The 14,463-nt window shown below is 35.7% G+C and overlaps 1 protein-coding gene across 6 annotated transcripts in view; it reads right to left on the reverse strand.

Moving 5' to 3' along the window:
* LOC129574874 (homeobox protein prospero) overlaps positions 1–7,529 on the reverse strand; it is a 144,314-nt gene extending 136,785 nt beyond the window's left edge. For 5 of the 6 annotated variants that reach the window (XM_055457425.1, XM_055457418.1, XM_055457422.1 and 2 more), the window contains exon 1: positions 7,372–7,460. The gene's annotated coding sequence lies outside the window, so the exon portion shown is untranslated. Of the gene's footprint in view, positions 1–7,371 lie in introns of all 6 variants that reach the window. The other variant, XM_055457428.1, reaches the window with a different exon arrangement.
* Positions 7,530–14,463: the final 6,934 nt, after the last annotated feature.

Here is a 14,463-nt window from a genome sequence, read left to right on the forward strand (position 1 = left end):
ATTACGAACATCGTTACGTCGAATGAATATGGCAAAATATTTCAGCATGATATTTGCTAAAACCACCTACTTCGTGCGTTGTATTTATATATACGTGCACAAAACTTGAATCGTCATCCACCACCATCATCCACCATCACTGCGCCCTCTCTTTCGCCTCTTTTGAGAAAGAGAACACGGGTACGGGTTTTTCTACGCTTTGCCTCTAGCAGTCCCTCCATCTCAAGCATCAGCTCCATGCGCATTTCAATATTAGAATTACAAAACCCATCGTCGTCGTCGTCGTCATCGTCATCGGTGGATGTTGTTGTATTTAACAAACCAGTTTTGTGTTTTTCATTTCTGCCTTGTTTTTGTTGTGTTTGTTGAGAATTTGTACACTCTCATTCGGTGCTGTCGTTCCATACGTTTTTTTTTCGTTTGTTTTGTTATGTTATTTTTTTTGGTTCTTTCTTTCGTATGTGTCTCCACATCGTTGGACGTTTTCTTTTACATTTTGCTGTCGTGTTCTATGTTTCTTTCTGTTTTTGCAGTCCATCCGATTTTCTATGTTTGCAATGTCCGTTTAACCTCATCAACAACAGAAATGCTTGGGTTTGGAAATTGTTGCGCACGGTGCTCCCTATCTCCATTTGGCTCTGTGCATGGATTGTTCAGGCCATCTCAGCCTTATTACTAAATGCAATAGAAAACAATGATGATGATGATGATGATGTTCGTTTGTTTCATGTTATCTCATTATCCGGTCCCAAGCTTTATGTGAGAACTGAACTCTGCACCGACCGACCGACACACACACACACCGATTGTACACGACGCACGATTCTAAATTTTCTAATTTTATCTAAGCACATACATACAATTGGGAAAATATTCACCGACAAAGGCAGCAGCAAATGTTATATTTACTTTTGCTGGCATTTTCTCCGCTTCCCTCTCTCTCGAAACCAGGCACTCGCTCACGGACCAAAAAGGAATGCTTTTTCATATCGAGAATGTATGTTTTATTTTGTCTCTTTCCTCAAGTCCATGTCAACTCGTCTCAAGATTGTTTGTTGATTTGTTGCAGAGACACAGAACATTTTGAAAATAAATGTACAAATCTCGATGAAGCGTTACCGCTTAACTAGGTCTCAACTTTTTCCAGGCATCTTGCATGTAAATTGAAAATTGTTCCCACACTTCCTCCTTCCTTCTATTTATCGCTCATCATAAGAGTAACATCTCTCTGGCAAAATCTTGTATTTGACATACAGAAAAGTTGCCAGTTGTGCAACATCATACCAAACACAGCCGAATCAGAATGTTTTGATGAGTTTTCGATTTGTGAAAACGAATATATATGCGAGATGTGGCTTGATGAACATTGAGATAAAACCAATTGCCTCAACTCTGTCTCTCTCTCACTCTCTCACTCTCAATCGCACACTCTTTCTCATCTCGAATTTTCAGCCGTAAAGTTTTCCTTGTGTAATGATTCATTTAACAACTATTTATGTAAACCGTATTTGGTGTATCCAGTGTACGATGGTGTATGTGTCTATGCTAGAGAAGAACAGGACGTTAGGACAACCAGGGAATGGGCAATGTGTGATGAGAGAGAGAGAGAAAAGACAGAGAGAAAGAGAGAAAACGAGACGGAGATGAAGAGAGAGTCGATGGGAGAGAAAAAGGGTAGTGAGACTATGGAATCTTTTCATATTACTTGTATTTTCAAACGCTATAAAAGATCGACCCATAAATTAAATGAATGGCAATCGTGGAGAAACATATACTTATATATACGTTCATTGGCAATTTGCATGAATCTTCATTTGCACATGCACACACAGACACACACACACACACATGCCGACTGCATGCGAGTCATGGGGAGATTGCATTTGCATATCAACTAAACGACTGCATGAATTTCCAAGTGATAAAATATAAGTTAATCACGTAACGTGGCGAAATGGTCGCCATTATCACTGAATCGTCAAACAAAATGCCAACCAACTTAGCAAAAGGCCATTGTCATTGCTTTATCTGTTCTTCTGTTGGTGATGCTGCTAGTTTTTGTGCGTTTTAGATTTGTCATTTTCTCTATTCGAAAAGAGAAAAGGTTCTATTTAACCAAATTCTGAATATCTTCCCCATTACAAATGCCCCCGACATCGATCGAGATGTGTGTGTATGTGTGTATGTCGTTGATGATGATAGCCGGTAAAACTGCAATACAAAACTAATCGAACTTCTGCGACAATGAAATGATTTAGACAAAAGGCAACGAAAGAAACATTTATTATGTCGAGTGAACTCAACTAAATAAAATGGTATAATTGACAATTGTGTGATGTCATCGAGAGAATGGGAATGTATGAACAACATTTTGTGTATGGTCGTTTGGTTGATTTTTTTTCTTCTGTATAACGTTCAATAAACGGGGGCTACATGGCGACAAATCAACGACACCGTTGTATTTCCAAAATGATGCTGTTGTACTTCTTCTATTGTCGTCGTCGTCGTTGTCCAAACGAATTATGTATTGTGCAAACACACGTAAATGCAGTTACAATTTTCAATTTACTTTTTTGGTCATGTTTTGGTTTACGTTTGAGTTGAGGCGTCGTAAGGAAGGTGAACATTTTGCGATCAAACATTGAACGATTTTTGATGACGTTGAACACCTTCTCTCTCTCTCTCTCCCCCTCTCTCTCGCATATTCATCGGCTCTGTGTCGCTCCCCGACTTTCGAAAAGCATGTTGCGACATCGTGCTGAAAGAGGCTTCCAACCAACAACCAATATCAAGAAGTTTTTCAACATGCGGTTCGTTCTTTTCGACAACATTGTGTCCAAACGTTAAGTTGTTTTATATGCATTTTCAACAACAAGCGACCACCCACCACCACTATTTGGATTGCATTTTCCATTCTCAATGCATTTTGCCTACATTATTTACACTTTGTTAAAGTTCTTAATAGCGTCGAAGCGAATGTTTCAGCGAAATATTGCCAGAATGAGAGAAAATGAATTAGAGAAACATTGTTTTAAAATATTATAACAAAACATATGTAACTACGAGAGAGAGAGAGAGAGCGAGAGAGAGAGAGAGAGAGAGAGAGAGAGAGAGAAAGAATTTTACCTGCAAGAATGTCACAATTTATTATTTTGTACAGACCGGACTTTTGTTACATACAATTATAATGATGTTGATGACAAGAGAGACGCAGAGAGAGGACGAAAGAGAGGGAAAAAGACAAAAGCGACGCGCCATTTTAATTATGTTGTGAACAAATTGTTTTTCAAAATTTTCATTGTGTTTGTCCGTTTGTTCTTGTTGTTGTTGTTGTTGTTGGTTTTTTTTGCTACGTCTCATCCTTGTCTTTCGCCATTTACTTTGCATGACATGACCATTTTTTTTACAACTTATATGATTGGGAACGAGGGAGAGGTTTCAATTTGCATAGTTTTTCATACGAACTGAACACAATGTTACATTTCGACATTGCCATTTCAGAGAGTTCAACAAAACATAGCAACAACATTGGATACGCTACGAACATTTTAGCGATTTATTTGAGCCGCAAATGAATTCCATTTTTGAAATGACAATATAACAATTATACAAAAAAAGCTCTTTTTGTTTCGTTTAATCGTTTTATTTTTCGGCAACGAATTTAATGCAGCTTTGTCAATTCAATCGACTCAAATATTACGGTTGGCTCAATCAATTTATTTTGCAATTGATTTTATTATTTGGTAATAAATGATCAAGAGAATTTGTCAGATATTTCGATGATATTATTATATCATTTTTGCCGTTAGGTGGTTGCATTTGTATTTTCCAACGGTGAAATTATTGACGAACGATTGATGAACGAAGAGTACAAATTCTGCGTGTGCAAAAAAAGGTCGATTTTGCTAATAGAAAAAAATAAATTAAAAGAAAAGAAAAGAAAGAAAAGAGAAAAAATGTACAAATGAAAAATGATGAATAAAAAAACCACAAAAAGGCAAGTAAAAAAATTCAAAATAAATTACAGAAATAGAAAAGCCAAAAATAGAAGAGAAAGCAAAAAACATGAAAAAATTGTCATTCTCCCGTTAAAGAAGAAATTGAAAAAATGAAGATTGAAGAAAAATGAGAAAGGAAAAATCGTTGTCCATTACGAAAAAAGTAGAAAAAATAAAACTGAATCGAAATGCTGAAAATAGTGTCAATAAATAAATCAATTTCGCTTTCACAGCGACTTGAAAAAAAAACCACGCTCCATGAAACCCGAATCAACCGTATCGATTAGGTGTAATTACAAATTTTCCGATTCTCCATCGATAGCAAAAGTAAATTGTTTCTCATTAATAACAACAGCATCATCGATAACAACAACAGCAACGACGCTGGAAAAAAATTATTTACGATACGGAAAAAAAAGAGTCGCTCAGAATAAGAAGAAAAAAAAGCGAGCGAAATAATATGAGTTCAAGTTGTGATTGCCATCATTGCATATATGTCTTTGTTACCTCATTAAAAATCAATATTTCAAGGACAAATGAACCACATTTTTAACACTCTTTTTATTTTCATTCATTTTCATTTATTTTTATATGATCACATTTACTTTGGTCCTCGATTTTTTTGCATTAATTTTTTTCCCGTTCATTTGCAAACGCCGTTTTTTTCCTTCCATTCCCATTCAAACATGGAGCAGCGGCATCGGCAACAGCAGCGCCAGAGAGAGGAAAAAAACACACACACAATCGTACATAAAGATAAAAACCCATTGGCCACCAAAATAAAACCTCGGAGAAAAATGCGCAGACGCAAAAAAAGGAATGGTCGTCGGTTTTTTGCGGTGCACTTTATATTTTTGTGTGTGCAGAGAGAGAGAGCAGTAGCAAAAGCACCACACGGGTGCGTATGTGTATGAACCTATGTAAACCAGAGATGGACGCAATTCTTCAAACTGCTGGCTTCCATTTATCTATCTCGCACTCGACATTGATTCATTTGTTTTCTTGCGATTCAACTCTTTTTCTCTGTGGATTCTTTTCATTTGAGATGCAAATTTTATGAAATCATTCGCAATGGTTGATGGATTATTTTATCTTTTCCACAAGAAAAAAAGAAGAAGCGAAAGACGCTTGAAAGAATATTCATTGTATAAAAGAAGGATTGCCTTAGAAATGAAGAGCCGAACATCTTTTCGGTGGTCATGATCCGGTTTAGAAAATCCGTTGAATTTTAATGCCTTCGATTCCGTTGAATTTGCTTATATTCTGACCGAAAAGAAATGTGATTCTCATGATCGCGACCGTCAATTCATTGTTGCATTGTCGCAGAATTGCATTAGTGCATGGGGTAAAAATGTGTAACAGCTGTCGCTTGTTGTCCATATAAATAGACCGTGAGCTGATTTGTGTAACTGGATTGCGTGTGTGTGACGCGGTTGATGTTACGGATGAGTCGACGCCCACCTCTGATTGAATAATGACCACGTAAGTTTCGGTATCATCAGATGCACTATGCATGGAAACCGTTTTTCCAGAGCATATCATTGTGTGCATACGGAACTGTGTGAACTGAAGAGTGAGCAATTATCTTTCGTGCAACAGATTTTTTTTCTGTTGTCTGCTTTTTCTCGGGCTCATTCGCAAAACTGATGCGAAAATGTGAAATTCGTTTGGAGTTGAATGATCTGTCTGAGCAAAAATTAAAACGAGTTTCAAAAGCTCAACAAATGAATGTCTCATTGAGACGGAGACAAACAAAAACTGAATCAATGACCAAACGAGTTTTTTTTTTAAAGGGGTTGAATTAAGAATGCGCGTGTAAAATGGCCGTCATATGTCAAATGGGTCCATTGAGCGAAAGATTCTTTTTTAGAAATGGGAATTGAAAATTACACATAACTTACGAGTCTTTCTTACGTTCTACGCATAATCCCTGCGTTCGCGCGAAACAGCAAAAATGTGTGCTGTGTGTTGTTGGCTTTTTTCTGGTTTGGTCAAATTTTCCATGTATTTTATATAATGTGCTCTCTCTCTCTCTCTCTCTTTCTGTGTGTGTGTTTGTTGTATGTGTGAGCGTCGAGAGAGCGTTTCGATTACAAAAATCCTCCGTTTCACATAAAATGCGGCCCCTTTTACTCTTTTTACCCTCTTATTACCCTCTTATTATTCGACACCATCTAAACTGGCAACGAATGTCGTTGTCTTTTTTCCCATTTTTGCTAGGACGAATGGCTTGGTCTTTTATGCGCGTGCTTAGAATTTTTTTTTCTCTGCTGTTCTGTCTCTCTTTCTCCGTGTATGTTCCCTCTTAAAAGTTTTGAATCGGTTTTTATGTTTGCCTTATATGGCCATTACAGGTTACTCAATGTGAAGCAGACATTTTTAAAATGAATTTTATGATGCGATGAAAAATTTTGCTTGGATGATTTTAACTGAAAAATTTCCGTTGTATTTTTCATGATATATTATGTTTCTTCTTATTGCAGTTGGGAACGAGTTTTCAGCGATAATCTGCATACACAGCATCTTAGCAGGCTTTTGGCGGCTGACACAAGAAGATGATGATTTGAAGGAATGTCCGGCTCGAAAACATAAGACTTATTCACAGAAACATGTTTGAAATGTAAATGTCATGTCTCTTTCTTAATTTCTTGAAAGGAATATTTATCTATAGGTTTATCTGTAAAAAAAACCGCTTCTTTTGTTGCTTTTGCTTTGTATACAAATATGAATTGACTTATTATAATTGAATGATGGAAATAAATTAACTTGCGCTGTTTCCTGTTTTGCCGCTTATTGCTTTTTTGCTTTGCATGCTTTTTTTTGCTTTTATTTGTATTTGCTGCTGAAAACATTGTAATGACAGATAGTGTGACCGCCAATTGGGAATATACACAAAGGTTTGTAGTGCAAAACTATTTGAATGCTTTATTTAAGTGACAGCTTCGCTTCGCTTTGCTTTGCTAATTTTAAACCGAATGTATTTGAAATTTAAAGAGAAAACTTGATTTAGAATACGATCACTTATCACAATCTTCTAAAGATCACACACTCGCTCGCTCGCTCGCTCTACCCAAACCGCATAGCACATGATTTTTGGTATGATTATCGATGTCATTTTACTTCCATAAATCACACTCAACCATTTAAATGTAAACGCTATTCAACAAATCTATCTATAATTCAATCAATACACAAGCAATTTGTAACAAATGCAACTGAATGAATTGTATAACATCTTAACTAGATTAGAATTGTCTTGAGAATGGCATTTTTTTTTTGCCAACTAGAAAAAAACCTGGTAATTTTTTTTTGACTTTATTTATAAACAATAACAAAATGACGGAAACAAATGGAAAAATTGCATGACACTTACCAAAAATATTGTTATTGTATAAAAAATTTGTTTCAACAAAAACCCATTTACTAAAACACATCACACTGGAACAAGTAATTTTTCGCACTGAAAAAGCTATAAAAGGAATTCACTTATCAAAGTCCCGGTGCTTAGTACCACACACACAAAACAAATGCACGGTTGAAAAAAAAAATAATCATCCACCGTACCATATAGAAAATGAGAGAGAGTGAGCGAGAACGAGTGAGAATAAATACACGGAAAAAATCGTATATCGCCGCGACTTTTTTCAGCCGTTTTAATTTCCCGCAAAAAAGTACACACAGAGAGATATGCACAGAGACACATGAGAGCGTTGGACACAAGCACTCAGCGATCGCTGTGCTGTTATGCATGTGTTTGTGTATGGATGAGTGTGTGTATGTGTGTTGGTGGCGGGTACGTGCGTTGGTCGGTGTTTCGTTTCCTATCTTCTCCAAGTGATTGCATATGTGCGTTATGCACGGTATGTGTACATGGAAAAATTTTCAAGCCGAAGAAAAATGGTTTTTTCCGCTATGAATGAGAGTGAGAGAGAGAGCTCGCGCGCGCGATATATGAACTCTGTGCGGCTCGGTTGCTGTTGCTTTTACTGCTACTGCTCCCGCTGCTAGGTTTTTCCGCTTGGCCACCATCGATCGACCGGCCATAACCCATAACGACATCTAACGTACAGCAGTCATACTTTTTTCGAGACTCACTCGACCAATGTACCGGTCCATAACATGAACGATGAGAGGGTGCATTGAATAGCATAGCAATTTCTACACACGGCTTGTATGTGTGTATTCAACTCTCGGATGGAACGATAAAAGTTCCCACATGTGTTTGGAAACAAGGAAAAAAAGCATTCGCTGAAGCTTCTATGGGTACATTTACTTCGTTCATTCAACGACAATGAACCATTTTCAAAATGGCAGACACATCTAAAACGAACCACTTTCTTCAAACGAGACATCTCTCGTTTTCGCCTTTGTGTACATGTTTATGTGAAATAAATCATCGATTTCAATCGAATGATGAACAATTTTTTTCTCTTTTCTGAATGAAACCAATCTGAACTATATTCATTCTTATTACGATGAAAACATTTATGCCAACTAATCCATTATTTTGAATGATCTGAATGAAGAGCTTTGTTTCTATTTTCAATGTGCTCTAATTTTGTTAGAATTTTCAATGAGTTTTCCATTGCGTTCAAATTAAGAAGTTTTGATGTAAATTTACTTTGAGATTCTTTTTAGCTTTTGCTATAAACCTTGAAACTTGTCAATCTTAAACAGATCTTGATTGGGTGTTATTTTGTTGATGATTGAATGGTCGAGTGACAATAAAGCCGTATATATAGCAATAGGTAATGATTTAATAATAAAAAAACAGACTTTCTTTCAATTATTTTTTTCTTGACTAAAAAAGTAAGTTTTATCGACCATTTTGAAATTAAGTGATTTATGAACATATATTTTCTGACCAAAATGTAAGATTTTCTATTTTAGACCAGTTTTTTCGATAGCTGATCAATCAAAGAAATTATTCCTAAATGAAAAAATTTAAAAACACTACATTAATCCACATAAAATCTACAAATAAAAACGCCTTACCTGAAGAGTCATTTCGGCAAATATTCCACGATTTGAATATATCCATCTGTTTCAAGGCTTATGACTAAAATGAATAAAACAAGTAAAATGAAATGCAAACTAAATATGAGTCCATTTACATCAAAACTATGTCAATTTATGGAACTGATATGAAAAAACGAAAGAAACGAACAAATTACAGTTGTCCAATGGAGCACATACGTTCTTTATCGATCGAAAAGTGAATAGTTGTAAATATTATGAATTGAACGTGTTGAGATCAATCTTATTTTTTTTTTTTAATTGATAAATTGATTTCTTTCGATGCAAGGTCTTAATTCAAGCCGCAAATATAATTTTACTTTCGATTCTTTATCTTTACTAAATTCACAAGCCGAATGTGAATCCATGTTTGGAATATGAATTCATTCAAAATATTTTTGTCAATCGCAATGGCTCACAGTGGCGAAACATTACGAATATTTTAGAGAATTACTAAACGTAGTGCTACGCGTAGTCGCTACGCTTCGCCACTATACAATGGCTAGTGATGCTATCGCTGCTATGGTAAAATTGGCGAAATTTGATGTTAAATTTGTGGAAGAAATGCTGTTAATAATAATAGATAATTTGCCATTTGAATGCCGCAGCATTGATAATTTAATCACTCACCCATGGTGAACCCATCCGTAATATTTCCAAGAAAAACAATTAAAATGTACGAAAAGTTGCCAAACAGTTTTTTTTTTCGATAATTATTTCAAACTAAATTTCAATTACACATTACCGAGAAATGGAATGAATGCCGAATACTTCACAATACGTGTGAGTACCACAGCTTGCAAATGTGGCGCTGCAAGCGGTATGGAGTGGGAAATTATTAAATGGTCGATACGCATCAAAGTGAACTTTCATTTTATTCATTATATTTTTTTTTATATTCGTAGATTAATTGAGTGTGTTACCTCTATAGTGATAGTGATCGTGAATGAAAGTCGTAACGATGGTGTTCTTAACACCTCGTGTTCAACGCAACGTATAAAAATAATTTCATGATCAACAACAAAAATGCCATCAATAGAACAACAAACTGATATTTTTTGTGTCATATCAAAGAAAATACTGTAATCTTTTCAGCATCACCTTTTACGTTGCGTTCACTACGCAATAAAAATGCTTTCAGCAATGTCATATTCAAATTAAAATTCACACACACACACACACACACACAAAGTATTGAATTTTAATAAAATTTCAATGATATTCTTTGGATGGAAAATATTTTTTTTCTCTCTGAATCTCTTAGTGCGACGATAATGATTGTCAGTTAAGCAGCAACTGAAACAAAAAAAAAAGAATCAATTTTTGTTGATTCGGTAAAATTTGTAGCACACAAAAAATGTGATAAAATTGAAACAAACAAAGAAAGTCCGATCCCATTTTCCCCCTTTTTGTTTGTAACAAAGCGATAATTCAGAGCATTTAAAGTTTTCGTGCAAATATTTATTTCCTAAAGTATTAACATTCAAACGAGAGGAATAAAAATTAAAGAGTCATTTTCACCGAAAAGAATAAGCGAATCCTGTGTATGTGCGCACTCGCGCACACAAATTCGGTATTCTTTAATCCACTGGCCGAATAAGGATTTTTCGAAAAACTGTTTACGATACATAATTCCTCTTTATTTAGTTAAATTACAGTTTTAAAATTGCGTTCGTAGTTTTTGTTTTTAAATTATTATTATGGCCAAAAACTTTTTTCATTTTAATTATCCATACACCACATATATACATATATTGGGACGATATTCGCTCCCAACTGCATAAGCCAAAAAACGAAAAAAAAACAATGTTGCTAAGCCCAGACAAATCTCGCTCAATAATTTTAAATAATAACCATATGCACATATAAGCTTTGTTACTTTCCATAGAATTATTCAACTGAGTGAAACTTTTTTCATTTCTGCTTGCAAATATACTGCATTTAACTGCTCATGCAGCACCCCATTTTCACTTTCGCTAAATTTACCAGTTTTAAATAAATTCATTCATGGTTTTTTTGTCTGTCGGAAACTCCAAACTTTTGTTCGAAACCACTTTTTCGCACATGAAATTTTACTAATCTAATTGCCTGAGCACATTTTTCCATCGCAATCATGGCTATGAACAAAAATGGAGGACGTTCAGCAAACAACAAAAATGAATGTGCTCAAGCGAGCTTATGGACCAACGAGATGAATAGTCAATAACAAAAGTGTAATTATCCTGATTAATACATCGAAACGACGAGTAAAAATATAAAGTTTAATCCGGGAATTCCAATTCAAATTTTTTAATTTATTTTGTTTTTTTTTTTTTCAAAAATTCTAACATTTCTTCAAAAAATGACCCTGAATTCAAAAAAAAGTTTGAAAAAATCCACATTCAAACCTCAATTCCTCAATTCTTTCATCGAACGAAACAAAAAAAAAGTCTGATAATTGAAACGTCATTGTTGCTTTTTTTTTCTCTCTCTCTCGTCACCAATCAAATGAGTTAATTGTCATGGACGCTTTTTTTTCTGGTCATCTTTTCGGGCAATTTTCCAATGTCATAAGTATATCTGTGTGTCAAATGTTGCACATGGAACCAACATTGATGACATTAACAAATCGCTGATGATAAATTTGTTTATTGATTTCACATGATTTTTTTTTTGTTGCTTCTGTCATTCAGTCCACACAGGAGAAAAAACGGTATGGATTTTCGCATTGACAACAAACAAACAAATCGAAAAAAAGCACGCTCGATCAATGATGGCGGAAACCATAGAATAATTGCGATTTGGCAACATTATCGAGTTTTTATCCCGACAGACCCGGGAATGATAGTAAGATGAACATTTAAGCTCATATATGTTTTGGAAAAATCAAACAAATTTCCCGCAGCATTTAATTATGACTTTGGAATGGACCATTTTTTTTGGTTGCAACTATTTTGCTCGATGCTTTCCAGCCTGACGCTTTTTTTTTCGAAGAAAAAATGGAAATTAATTGGTCGTATTTAGAGGTTTTGATAATGAAAACCATTCATTATGATAATTCCAATAAATATTTCATCTCCAAAGCAAATTATCAACGAATTTTGTGCACTTTTTTGTTATCAAAATCAAATGCGAACGAGATACAAGAGCAATGAGAGACTGGATAGATAAAAAAGGAGAATTTTAAATGAATAATCTAATTTACGATAAAATAAAAATAGAAAATTTACGATCGAACTCCAGAAAAAGTATTATAAAATTTAAAAACAATTGAAAAAGTATCCAGAGAGTTTAAAGGGAAAACCAAACAGAATTTGAAAAAAAAACCATTGAACATTGTTCAATCGACATTGATTGAATCCGAGTTGATTTGTTTCGTTTGAAATGTGACGAATCTCATTTCATCAATGCCAAATTGGCCGAATCTATTGATTGTATTGATTTCTTGTGAAAATGTGGTGTCCGAATGTGGTTTCCGAATAACGGTTCTATCGGTCAAAGTTCTTGCTTTCAAACCATCATCATGACATGAATCTTGCCGTGGCAAAAAGGTAATCGAGACAACAATTCACAAACAATATAACCGTCTATAATGATTATAATGGGACTTGTAAACTAATTCAAAATGCCGCATACATAATGCACACTATAATAAATAGTGTGACATATCGATATATCGAATAGGTGTATTTGAATGCATTGGCAAATGCAATCATACAAATTGGTTTGATTCTACGTTGCGAGTAATTTACGATCCATTGGTAAGACAACCATTTTGTATATCAGCATAATATCTTGATGTGGGATGTATGTTTTTTGTGCGTGTGCGTGTGCACAGTGCCTGTGCCTGTTTTTTTCTCGTCTCCCATCCAAGTCGAACAATTTTTGATAAAGTAAAATGTTCCCCCATGGACGCGAGAGAAACAATCAAGTAAAAAAGGAAATATGCAAAAATAAAGTTGAAATGGGCGCTTTGGCGTGTGTGCTGGTTTTGTTGGAGTCTTGAATAAATAAATACAGAAACAGCAGCCGCAGCAGCAACAACAACAACAAAAAAAATATGATGTTTTTCCGAATGCCCATTTTCCATTTTATGTGCATTCGCCATCGAATGAGAGAAGAAATGGTCGCCATGTTAGATTCATTATGTAGGTGCCATCAAAATTTCAGCCATTATTATTATTCCACTCTTTCTATGTTTTCGACTGTGCGTATTTCGTTCGTTGTTGGTTTCGGGCACGTACCCGCTCTCTTTTACATATGTATAATACAACAAAATGTGTGCGGATTTTTGTGGGGTTACACACATTCACTTCGATGTACTGTCGTAAGCCAGTGCTGAATCATTATTCCGGGGGGCGAGTGTGTGAGACATACACACACACACACAGAGAGAGAGAGTGTGTGTGTGTGTGTATGGAAAAATACGAGAGGCACACACGAGAAAAAAAAACAACAACACAGAGAACTCACACACCAAAAACGAAGCACACGGAAAATATAATCGCATGGAAAAAGGCACAGAGGGAACGAGATGTCTGTGTTTCATAGAGTCACCCTCGCATGATGGTGTACACTGCCATTAGTGGCCGTACTCTTTCTCGCACTCTTTTTGCCGAATCAGTCTCCGCACAGATAGAGAGCATGTGTGCACATGGTGAGCGAGGGAGAGAGATAGAGTGAATACAAAGCGTTCGTCCATCCACCATCATCCATAGCAATTGCTGTCGCAAATCGTAGTCCATACATAATTTTAGCCATTTCAAATCCAGAAAATACTTATCCTTTTGTGTTGTTATAAAATTTTTCGAGCATCTCTCACATCTCTCGTACGTACACATGTGAGGGCCTGAGCACATCTCTGTATGTCTTGTGTGCTGATGCTACATTGCTTTACGCTTTGTTTGTTCGTTCGCTCGGCTTCGTTTCGTTCGTTCCTTTTTTTTGCCGCTGCTGCTTTGTTTGGTTTTTACTCGTCGTATTTTGTGTGGTGCTGGCTGACTGGCAGCCTTACGGATGCCGCTGCTGTATCCAAATGTGTCTGCGTGCTAGAGACTCTATCTCTCTATGACTATAGATGCATGTGTTTGTGTGTGCGATTGGATTTTAGGCCGCTTTTTGCCTTCCTTTTTTTTCTCCATTCTTCTACCCATTTTAATATTCTATTCGAATTGGAATGGATCGAAATGGAACTATATGTTTCTGTATGAGTTTGCATTTTCCCCCAAAAACTTCGAAACATTTTTCGTTGGATACTATGTGTAGCGACCGTACATTCATTTAATGTCGTTTTTTGTTGGCTCTCTTGCCTTCAACCACATACGAATGCCCAATGCCATAACCAACAAAGCATAGCACTTCGACGATAGCACATATCGAATCGCTACTATGCAAAATAAAAGCTAATGGAGAGACAGACAGACAGAGAGAGAGAGAGAGAGAGAGAGAGAGAGAGAGAGAGAGAGAGAGA

This window comes from Sitodiplosis mosellana, unplaced genomic scaffold, assembly GCF_009176505.1.
Source record: "Sitodiplosis mosellana isolate CC-2019 unplaced genomic scaffold, AAFC_SMos_1.0 Smas_scaffold_6165, whole genome shotgun sequence".
Lineage (NCBI taxonomy): Eukaryota > Metazoa > Arthropoda > Insecta > Diptera > Cecidomyiidae > Sitodiplosis > Sitodiplosis mosellana.